Here is an 11,477-nt window from a genome sequence, read left to right as displayed (position 1 = left end):
CAATCACAGGATGAGGGAATCTGGGAGACTGCACGCTTCAGGAGGGTGGCAAAGGGAGCTCTTCCCTGACACCCTGCCTTTTTTAAAACAGGGACTTAAATGGGAGCTTACTCAGGGAGCTGCTGTGGATGTGTTCCTTTTGCTACAGAAATGTTTCTTTTTTATAGGAAAACCTAAAAATAGTGGGGGCTCATACATTTCTTGTGGGTGTTTGACTTGGAATGGTTTTCTTTTGTCCAAGGTATTTTTTAAACTACACTTTCAATATATATGGTTGTGATAATTCTGTTACATACCTGGTATTCAGTTTATAGTGCATGATGAATGCTTCCCAAGATAATCTTTCTTCTCATAGTGCTTAAACTGAAATAACTTTTCTGTATTTCAAGCCTCTTCCAAACACTAATGGGTGGGTTAGAGGATTTTTTTTCCAAATCTGACATATGTAAGTTCATCTTTGAAATTTATCACTACTATATATTTTGAAGTATTTATCTTTCCTTTAAAACACACTTCCACATTTTTTCTTCCTCTCCCACTGTGGCTGGAAACTATTTAAGTGAATTTTTTGAGAACCCTTTCTCTTTGTTTGGATAGTAGTAGCAGCTTGATGCTACTTTACAGGTTGTCTTATGTATATTTTACTGTGTTGAGAAGTGACAACGTAATGCATATATGGAGTAGGTTTGGTGCATTGGGGAAGTGAAGGATTTACTGGATGCAAAAGGATTAAGCTGTCAAGTGAGAGCATCCAGCATCAGGCTTTCTGTGTGGATACAACTGACAGCGTGGGCCATTTCTTCATTGGGAAATTGCAGGCAAAAGTACAGAAGCTCAGCCAAACTCTGAACACTTACAGATTCAGTTTTGACAATAATTGTTTAGCATAGGTGAGTGCTTGGCTTTAAGCAGGAACCCAGACAGGGTGAGGTTTTTTTTGTTTAGTTTGGGTTTTTTGTTCCCTGGAAGCCCTGCTACAGTACATTGTTCAAACCAGAGACAGAAGGGCTTTGGGGGTGATGTACAACCCTGTTTCAAGTTGAGCTCTGTTTTTATTTTTGTAAATATGATTTAGCTCCTCTGCAAATTGTTTATGTCACAGTTGAAGTTAGCAGTTTGGTTTTAATATCATAAATCTGCCTGCTTTCAGTTGTCCTTTCGTATCAAACCCAGGGAGTCTGGGGCCACATATTTCAGTTGAAAGTTAATTGAATATCTTTACAGTGAGGAGTAATGGTGCTTTACTGGTGCAAAGTGTTTCATAATTTACTTATAATGGCATTATTAATGTTATAAATCTCTCACAGTCAAGCAAACTGTATTTGGCTTTTTTATGAGGGAAGTTTCATGTTTTTATTGTATGCTGTCATCCAGGAAAAGTGCTAGCATTGGATTGTTGGCTTTTTTATGAAACTTGTACTATTGAAATTCACCCTCTATATTTTGTTATGAAGTCCAGCAGTACTGCAGCACTGCGACAGCTGCAGTGCTGTTCCTTCCTTTTACAAAGTTGATGTAAAATTGTCATGTCATTTAGTTACACTACCCCAAATTTTTGGGTCTTTTGGTTAATGAATTGGAGCTTTTTAGAAATGAGATACCTTAAGAGAATTTGGTTTTGTTTGTGAGCTGCTGACACAGCCATAGCTTGGTCTCTATCTTAAAGTGATACCTAAATGTACAAATTAAGGCACTGAAAAAATACTAGTATTTCATCAGAAACATAATACACATCTTCTCTAAATGTCAAGTCTAATAAGAATTTTAAGATGGAAAATGTATTTGCCAAATAGCAATAACATAACATAAATAGCAATAACATGTACAAGTTTAGATCCACGTGAGTGTTGTAGATGTTGTATTAATGTTGTTTCTCTAAAAACAAGCTTGTTTAAGAACACTCTTTTGAGAACATTTTTCTAGTTCAGGTTAGTTATATTCACTCATGTAACTCATGGAGGTTTTGGGGGGGTTCTGAGGCAGATGCCAAAGTACTGCTTTATGGGACATGTCAAGTCTGACAAGTACAGACACAATATATGAGCACATCGTACTGTTTTCGTTCACTCCTGGGTGAACAGGTCCAGACACCCGTGGGTATGAGAAAGGAAAAGCTTTTAAAAAGGAATCTGTGTTGAAGGTTTTGGTCTGCTGCGTTTTGTTCTGGGGAACAAAAATGTGCAGCTGTTGCCTGCTTGACCTTAAATAGAGATGATCTGGGCTTTCTCCAGGGGGATTAGGAATCTACCACTAGAACATGTTTCTTCTCAGAAATTATTTAGAGATCCGGTTGATGTTTGGAATAATGTCTAAAAAGAGACGTGTTGTACTTCAGCATACGAGCTCCTTTATTTAAATAATAATTATGAGACTTCTATTCACATTGGTAAGAATTTCCTGGATTATTTTTGCCTTTCTTGTGCTAGTTTTCAAAATTCCAGCTGTAGACACTGGCCACCTGTATAATCTGTAAATAGTTTGAGGTGTCACTGTCTGGTCCACTGATAATCATGATTCTGTATAGAAACGGACTGCGACCCAAGTCCAATTGTTTATAATATACAGGTAAAGAAATTCAGTAGTGGAGTACTCAGAATACTCCTGTGGAGTACTGGAATGAGTGAATTTTTTCATGATGCTGCTGCAGTTTTCTGTCACACTGCAAAAGTGCCTCTGTGATCTCACACAGCAGAAGTTCTGTGTTGAAACGTTTGGTTTAACAGTAACAAAAAACACATAGAAGGGAGATCTGCATGCCCCCACAAATGCGCATTAATTTGTGTGTATGTGGGACAGAGTAGCAGAGTTTGGTATTGAAGCTGAACTCTAAAATGAGATCTTTCTTTTTTGTAACCAGTAATTTTCTGGCCTGATTCTATGATGGGTAATTTCTTGTAGTCCAGGTATTAGCAGATGTGGCTTACAGGACCCTTTTTAAGGTTCTCTAAAGAGAAAGAAGCTAATGTATCCTTCAGTTGCATTTGTGCTGTGAGCCTAATACATCCTAAAGGAAAATGTGAGTTTTTCCCTCCTTTAAAAGTACAGAAAAATCAATATTTTCAGTGCTGATGTGAATAGCATTCCAGAATCACACCAGATAGGGTGACAGCCTAATCGATTGAGAGGTAACTTTTTTTAAATGCATTTAAGATTTTTCCTTGAATTTCATAGATTTACGACCATTTGCTTGTATGTTTTACCTGATGCCTCCTTTCATGATTATCTGACTTCAGTGAATCTCACTCACATCCGTAGTCTCAAATCTATCTTCTGGATTTATGTGGAGGAAGTTGCCTTTCTGAGGATGCAGATGTTCCTGCTTTTGTATAGTGAGACGTATGGTCTTGGTTAGCGTTATAGCAAACAGCTCTGGTGAGAAATCTAGGCTTTGCATCATGTTATTTTCCTCTGGGACAAGACGTATTTATTTTCCTAACCATGGGACAGACGTTAAATTAGTTTGGTCTTCACATTTTTTTCTTTTTTACAAGCAAGATGAAATTACTTTTTGAGGCAGTTTATAAAGCATACCATTGCAAAGTGATTAGGAAAAAGTACAAAATAAATTAATAGAAAACTTGGTCAGAAATATTTCTCTTTTTGGAAATGGTGAATGCTCTGGTAGTAGTAGTCATCAGATTTGTTACTGACCAAAGGCATTTTTTGAAAGATCCTCTTGAATGTTTTTGTATCAGTTGCTGTTACTGGCGCAAATCTTAAACTATTAAAGTAGAGCACAGGGTGCAGAAGTGTGTCACGCCTGTTTATTGTCTTTGGTGCTTTGACCCAGTGTTAGAAGAGAAGGGAAACAAGAAGTTTTGCCTGGCTCTCGCTCTGAAAATTGGCTATGTCCTTCCTCTTCCCAAACCCCATTACGAAACATTTATTTCATGTGGAGACAATACAATTAGCACAGATGACCCATGTAGCTGGTTTATTTTGCAACAAAATATTGACAGCACAAAAAGCTGTGTTCTTATAAATACCTGGTGGCTTTCACAGTGATGAAGTTTACCTTTTTACTAGGTTAATGAAGGTCAAATAATTTACTATAGCAGTTATCTTCAGTGATGCAAAGTGTCTTGAAAATAGCAACATGAGACATGATAGGAAATGCAATGATCTTCATTACAGGGAAGGTTCTTTATTTCTGTGAAATGCCTGGGAACACTGTATTTTAGTGCTTACTGGTGTCCTCAATTGGTTAAGCTGAACAATGTGTTTTAGGTGGTGTGCCGAGATCCTTATACCTAAGAAACTGTGTTGAGTGTCTTTCAGATAAACTGTTCTGGGAAGCACTGAGATTAGTTGTGTTATTTGACATGTTGTGAGTGATGGATGAACAGCGGGACAAAGGCACATGAAGGAGAGATAAAGTTGGAAGACCACGTTTCAGTTGCCAAGTGGTGGTGCTGGATTATCTCCACTTGAAAGCGTAACTGCAGAATCGAGGAGAAATTATTGGGCTTTAGCTTTTGCTGCTACCTATCTTCAACTGAAAGTTGTCCTAACAGAAATGCCCAAATAATAATTATTGCCCAAATGATGACTGTTTTGGCATCATTTAGAAGTTGAAAGATTCTCTTGTGCAGATTATTGCAGTGATCACCCTCAGGTAGTGTGGAGGGGCAGCAGGTAGAGCAGTGGCCTCAGTGGGCATCTTGCTTCATGGGGGTCTTCATTCAGATCAACATGCAGATGGCATAAATCAGGCTTTTAAAGCATTGTCAGGCTAATTTTCACATGGCCCTACTTTGAGAAGTGGGAGCCAGCAACATCGTTCTTTCTCTTGCTTGGTGTTACAGAATGATGTATGTCTTTTCTTCACTTCTTCTTTCCATTGCTCTGAAGTCCGGGGTTTTTTTTTTCCTCTTCCCTCTATTGAGTGACTATAAATAAGACTAATTCCCATGGTGAGCATCAGCTATCTATTGCTCAGTATCTTTGTTTCATGCAAATCATAGCTAAAACAGGGGAAAAAGCATTCAGCAAAAAAAGATCTGCAGAAAATTAGGATCCTGAATTTCATTACCTGAGAATTTGAGGTACAAAGCTTCATATTTTTCTTTATTCTGTTGCAGAATGTGCCAGATAAAAACATGGCTCTACTCCTTGGTTCAGACCAGCTCTGAGTAGCAAGAAGAGATTTCCTGGTCTTGCGGATATTTTCTGACTATGTGTTCTGTTTCAGGCAGCTGTTTTCTCATGAAAGTTCTGTTGTCAGTCACTGGAACATGGAAGCTTTGTCAAGTGTAGTGTCCAGTCTGTTTTGTCTGTAGCTTCCTAACCACTGAGGTGATGTGGAGAGCTTTTTTCCTGCTTTTATGCCCCATTCTTATAGAAGAAGCTATTTGCTTTTTTCCTCTTTTTGTGGCCTTCATTGAAAATTAATTGGTTCTATGGTTTTGATACAGTCCTCTGTATCAATTGGTTACGTGAGTACTTGGTATATCATTATTATTGACATTTCTGTGAATTAAAAAATGAAAACAAAAGTAGTTCATGCTGAAACAATAATTTTCCCACCTTCTAAATGAACCTACTTCAATCAACATATATTTATTTTTTTTTAGGTAGTGAGAGTCTCATTTGTCTTTGTTAAAACTGGGATTTCACTTACAAAATGGTTTCCGCACTGGAGAATCTGCTGTGTTTTGGTGCTCTTTGAAGAGACCAATTTTCTTTGTTCTTGTCTCAGTTTTCTCTCTGTAGAATAAATCTAGTTTCTTTGTAAGTAACTTGGAGACCTACAAGTGACAAGTACTAATTGCTGGTGATGAAAATTATATTTATTTTTTTAGTGTGAACTTCTGCCTTTTCTGCCTATATAAAGAAGGTGCTAGGGCTCCCCCAAGTTTATCTTGTAAGGAAGGAAAACACCTTCACACACTGACACGGATGTTTGGATGCACCCTTACATCATACTGCTGCTTTTGCTAGAGACAAGTGTGTTTCAAGTACCCCTCATAAACTCAAGTGGAAAAGGTTCAATCTGGATTGAAGCCAAACAGTTCAAATATCCGTCACTTACTCCACACACAAATTATGTGACTACCTTCCATGGTTGTGTGGTTGCTGTTTCACACACAGTGCAGTGTTAAATTAACAACATTTCTTCTGTTTATCAGTGATGCAGGTGTTTCAGGCTTGGATTTTCAAATGTCTGACTTTTGAGATTCCAGGATTTGCCAGAGGTGCAGAGCTTCTATAAATGCATCTAAAATTCACAGAGTCATGCAAATACGTGGTGTCTCCTTGTGAGCTAAAAAAATATATGTATAGTATTCCTTTTTTTTTTATTTTTCAAAATTCTGGGGCAAGTGACTGAAATGTCTACGTGATGATACATCATATATGTGATGCTGTACAGGGATGGGGGTAGAATCCCTGCTTGAAGCAGGTTAACCTTCACAGTAGGTCCATGTACTGTTTTGCTTGGTTTGCTGGCTGAAACAGTTAGTTCTGTCTGGGAAGAATTTCTGGAGTTGAGACAGAAAACATGAGTATGCCTCTAATTTTCCCATTCATGGAAGTTTTTCAAAGTAGTCACCAATAAATGTAGATTAATACTGTACTCACATTGTGCAGCACTCTGATGGCCACTGATCTTATTAACACTCTGCATGAGACTGTTTCAGTAGAGAACTCGATTTGGTCTTCCAATGACCACTAAGGCAGCTTTACTAACTCCCCCCCCTTGCCACTGTTTATAGAGTATCCTTGTCTTTTTTTCCTTGTTTTTTAAATCTATGTTCATGGTACTAAGAGCTGGAGAAGAACAAAGGTGTGTGTGAGAGGATGTCTTTGTTACTGCTAACAATTTTGGTTTATCAGCCTGAAAGGAAGTGGAAAAGAGTCTAATCATTCCTTCCCCATCAGCTATAACATGCGCAGAAGTTGCATGTGCAAAGCTTGAAGTGCACATGTTCCAGTAATTTCACTCCCTTTTTTCTGCAAGTGCTCATAGAGAACAGTTCTGGATTACTGTTTTTAAATAAAATGTACTTTCTTGAGTTTGTGGTAATAGTTGGATTTGTTCTAATATAAATATTCTGAATGTTTCTGCTTTATTTTTGTGGGATTTTTCTTTTGTTTATTTTAAACTTCAGCTAATTGTGCTGAGTATGGCTCATGTTTCTTGTGAAGTCCTGAAAAGCTAAAGCAAATGGAACACAGGAAAGGAGAGGCTCAGTTTTCTGGTTTAGGGGCCAACACCCTTCACAGAATCTCAACAACTTCCATTTGAAAAATCAAGACCCTGGATAAAGAATTTGCAGAGCATCACTTTTCTCCAAATGTATGCTCCTGCTTCACATTAAATCCACAATGGCTTCCCTCTCTTTCAACATGTTTGCATATTTCATTAAGAGAATTTGGTGCTCTGTGCTTATAAGGTTTTTCTAAGTTTTCTTCTCCAATTACTGTGTAAGTGTGGGTTGTTGGTTTTTTTTTCCTCTAATATTCACCCAAATTGCTCTCTCTTTTTGTTACCTTCATTTTACAGGAGGACTCTGTGCAAGATTGATGGCCAGCTCTGCTCATCCTTGCAAAGTTTGTGCAGGCTGGCAAAAAATAGCTGCTTTTTTGCTTGCTTTCTAAGTCACTTTTTGCATCCACTTTAGCCATGAGCAGGCATAGTAAGTAATCACGAACAATCAAGATTGGCATTCAGTAAATTGGTATTTGTAGGAATTAGCAGTGTATATTTAACTTAAAGGTTGTTATAAATGATCAGAACCTGGTTGAGGATGTCGATTTTACATGTCCTTCATGATTGATTTTTGCCAACTGTTCCTTTTTTCTAAGCTACTTCTGTCAGTACTTGCCCATTGTAGTTCTCCAGGTTTCAGACAAAGAAACTAAACTTACTCTGTTCTGTCTTACTTGTACAGTTCATAAGTTTTTGTAGTGAATAACATGCCCTGATTTTGAGCACATAAAACAGTAGTGTTTTTGAATAACTGTAGTAACTTTGCTTTCCAGGACAGAATAAAAAGCAAAAAGAAATCATGAATTTACCAGTGAAACTTCAACTAAAGTTTAAAATAAAAAAAAAAAAAAAGTTGTTCTTGTGGAAGCTCCCTTTCATCTCCAGATGTTTAAAATTCTTTTTTATAGTAAAGAACATTTGAATTTCAATGCAGTGGGAAGATAAAATGAACACTTAATAAAACAAGTGCTTCTATACTTAGGAAAGACCCAGTTGTTATCAGTGGAAAATTCCAGGCACTGTTGTTTTTAACGTCATATTAAGTGGCACCTAGAAGTGTTTTGTGTTCATAACATTTGCCAGAATATAAATGGAAAGGATTTATGACAAAAATAATATTGCATGGAGTATGCATGCATGGTGTTGCATGGAGTATGAAGGAATGTTATAAGAACACATAAAAGCAAGCGAAGTGTGGTTGTTGAGGGGAAGATAGGCAGAGGAGGGTGTATCATCATCCCCTGTGCAGCTCCTGGAGTGCTGGTTTCACCCTTCAGGAACGTAGGGGCTTAGGGGACAGAGATGAGGAGTCAGGAAAGGCAGGGGGGACTGCTGGGTGGCTGCAGCCTCTTCTGGGAGACTGCCCTTTACTCTTCCCTAACAGCAGGCATCCCTAGGGATCGTGCAAAGTCTTGCCTGAGTTAATCTATTTCTTCTTTGTCCTTGGAGGCTTTTGCACAGTACCATCAGGGATGCTAGAAGGAACAAAACCTTGCCAGTTAAGCAGTGACCAGAATTCCAGTTCCCTTCCCTTGCAAATCCCCTGCTATATTTCTGCTTTATTCCGGATCCCGTGCTGACTGCAGATTCTGAACACACAGGGATCTTACACATGCAGTCTCTGCCTGTAGGCTAGGACTGTGCTGCTGCTCCTGTGTGTGCTGTCATGATTCATAGAGCCAACACAGGGAGGATTATTTTGAAAATAAAGTGCAGGAGGCTTTTGGTTTTATTCTGTTATGCCATCTTCCTATGCAAGTTCATTTTCTTGAACTGATTGCTTACCTAAACACCAGGTCTTGGCCAGTAACTTAACAACGTCATTGCAGCTGCATAATAGGGTTTTTTTCAGAAGCTTGGAAATTGCTCAGTCTGTACACTGATACTTTGGAAGGGTTTGGCAGTGCCTGTAGTTGAGATAATTCAGCTTGTGGTCGTGTTCGTACTAATCCAGCACAGAGCTGTGCCATTGCAAAATGTGTTGTCTTGTACACTGCTTTCCCACTTAAGAGTGTGTGCCCATGCTAGATCTCACATGGCCCTCAGTGCAGTGAATCTGGTAAGAGTCTGACTGAGATGCAAATAACCCTCATGTGTGCGGGACTGCTGGGGCTGTCGGGAGGGAGCTGAAAGGTATGAATGTTTGAAGTGGTGAGAAGAGGCAGGAGAACAGGCCCCTCCCTTTGATAGCAGTGTACATTTGTGCCACATTTAAGTGACCACGCGGTTGCTATCAAAACTCTGTAGCTATGCCATCAGTAAAAAAATCTCTGCTTGTTTTTTATTTATTTAAGATTTTTTTTCCTCCATGGTGAATAGCTACCTGACCTTAGCCTTTGTTTTCTCCCATCTCTTGTCGTATCCCAGCAACCGTGTACTTGCAATGCTTTGCTCTTAATTCATTTGTAAGCTGTTGTGCAAAGGGATCGTGTCTTTCTCCCTTGTTGTGATTATCAGACCTGACCTTGATGAAGTTCAGGAGCCTCAGCTGCAGTATAAACAATGTTGGGGAAGAAGTAAATATACAAATACCAGTAAATTGCAGGACTGTCAGATTACTCTCAGGGTTATGAGAGTAAAATGTGTGAGGTCGGAATTAAGTGTGTTGCCCTGTGTGCAATGGGGGTTTCATTTGTAAAGCAAGTTTGAACAAATGTGTTAGTAGAAGTGTAATGACTAGAGGGAGTGCTGCCTTTAGGAGGCATGTGAATGCTATTACTGTTTATTCTTCTCCATTTTGAAAACTTTCCACTTTCTCAAAGTTTATGATGATAGTGGTGGTGTCTGTAAATAGCATTAGCATTTTAATTTTTTATTGGAAAAGCTTTAAGAAGTCATAGAACAGATACAGCATCCGTACAGCTCAGCTCTGGCTGTATATCTTCGAGGTGATCCCTTCTAAAATTAATTCTGGTTCTTGAATTTTTGTTGATGAGTTTGGTGCCTAACTGATTATTCTGTTCTTGGCATAATGTACTCAGTGTGTTGTTAGGCACATGAATGCATTATTTAATCCTAACTCAGAGGAAGTCCTGATGTGTCATCAAGTAAGGACTGGCTTGCCCTTTAATTCCTAAGCTTCATCCAGTGCAGATTCTAAAATCTTAAAATTTGGATCTTCTCTCAGTCGTTTGTGATATGCTTTTGCTGCTTTTCTCCATCTCTTCAGTTGGTTTGATGGACTTTTTTTGTTGTTGTTTGCTCGTTTTTTGTTTGTTTATTTTCTCCTGATACTCCTATCCCAGATTGCCATATGTCAGTTTCCATTCCATCAACCTTAGTTTACATGGACTCTCAACCTAGGAAACATGGTATTTGCTGTCTGATTTCATGTATCTTCAGCCTTTGTGATATTTAGCTCTTTATCATAAATCATTCTAAGCTTTTTAGCCATCAAAGTTTCTCTTCTTAGGACATGTTTTACTGTTCCAGTGACTTTCTGGTTCCTCACATTGTATTACCAGACATATTCTTGCAACTGGGTTTATGCCAGAGCTGTTTAGAGTCACTGCTTTATCCTTTCCTTCACCCCCTTTTTCTGTAACCTGACATCCCATATACAGGCAATCCTGAACTTGCATTAAGCTGATTTTCAGGCAGGTTAAATTGTCAATGCCTCTCAAGTGTATTTTCCCTGTGGTCTCTCTTGTATTAACTACTTTGCAGGCTGCATGTCTGTATGAAGTATGTGTTTGTGATTTTTTTCCAAACCTTATTGATTTTTATTTTGCTGTTGGCAGTGCTGACCTCTCTACAATACACCTGTATTTTTGAGTACCTCACCATTTGATGGTGTTTCAATGTTGACTTTAATGATATTTTTCACATTAAAGAAATTCCCCAAAGAACAGCACATACCATGACTGGAATAAAAGTGCAAGGGCATGATTAGATGTTCTTTCCCCCGTGACTGCTGGAAATTAGTGAAAGCACGGGCAAAAAGTGATACAGCCTAGGTGTTGCTGCCAAGAATTGTAGTGATTATATCCTGCTGAGCAGAAACACTATCTTCCCTAAAAGGCAAAGATGGAGCAGAGTAGAGTAGTAGGTGGTGAGGTACAGATACCACAAATTATAAATTCTTGTCTGTAGTCTTTTTTTCTGCCCAGCTCAGAGTCTTTTACAGTGTGGAGGATTCATCTTTGTAGCTGTGTTTCTAGTGCATTTCTGCAATGCACAGCCTTTCTGTATAAGTCATTCCTTAAAAGAGGGCCTTATTCCATGGTTGCAGTTTTCTGTGGTTTTTCTTGCCTGACAGCCACCATCC

The 11,477-nt window shown here is 38.6% G+C and overlaps 1 protein-coding gene across 2 annotated transcripts in view; it reads left to right on the top strand.

The window, feature by feature from the left end:
- Nucleotides 1-11,477, top strand: part of CEP85L (centrosomal protein 85 like) — a 134,847-nt gene that overhangs the window by 91,301 nt on the left and 32,069 nt on the right. The window lies entirely within an intron of this gene.

Source organism: Zonotrichia leucophrys, chromosome 3 (genome assembly GCF_028769735.1).
Source record: "Zonotrichia leucophrys gambelii isolate GWCS_2022_RI chromosome 3, RI_Zleu_2.0, whole genome shotgun sequence".
Classification (NCBI taxonomy): Eukaryota; Metazoa; Chordata; class Aves; order Passeriformes; family Passerellidae; genus Zonotrichia; species Zonotrichia leucophrys.
This window is presented reverse-complemented; position numbering and strand designations above follow the sequence as displayed.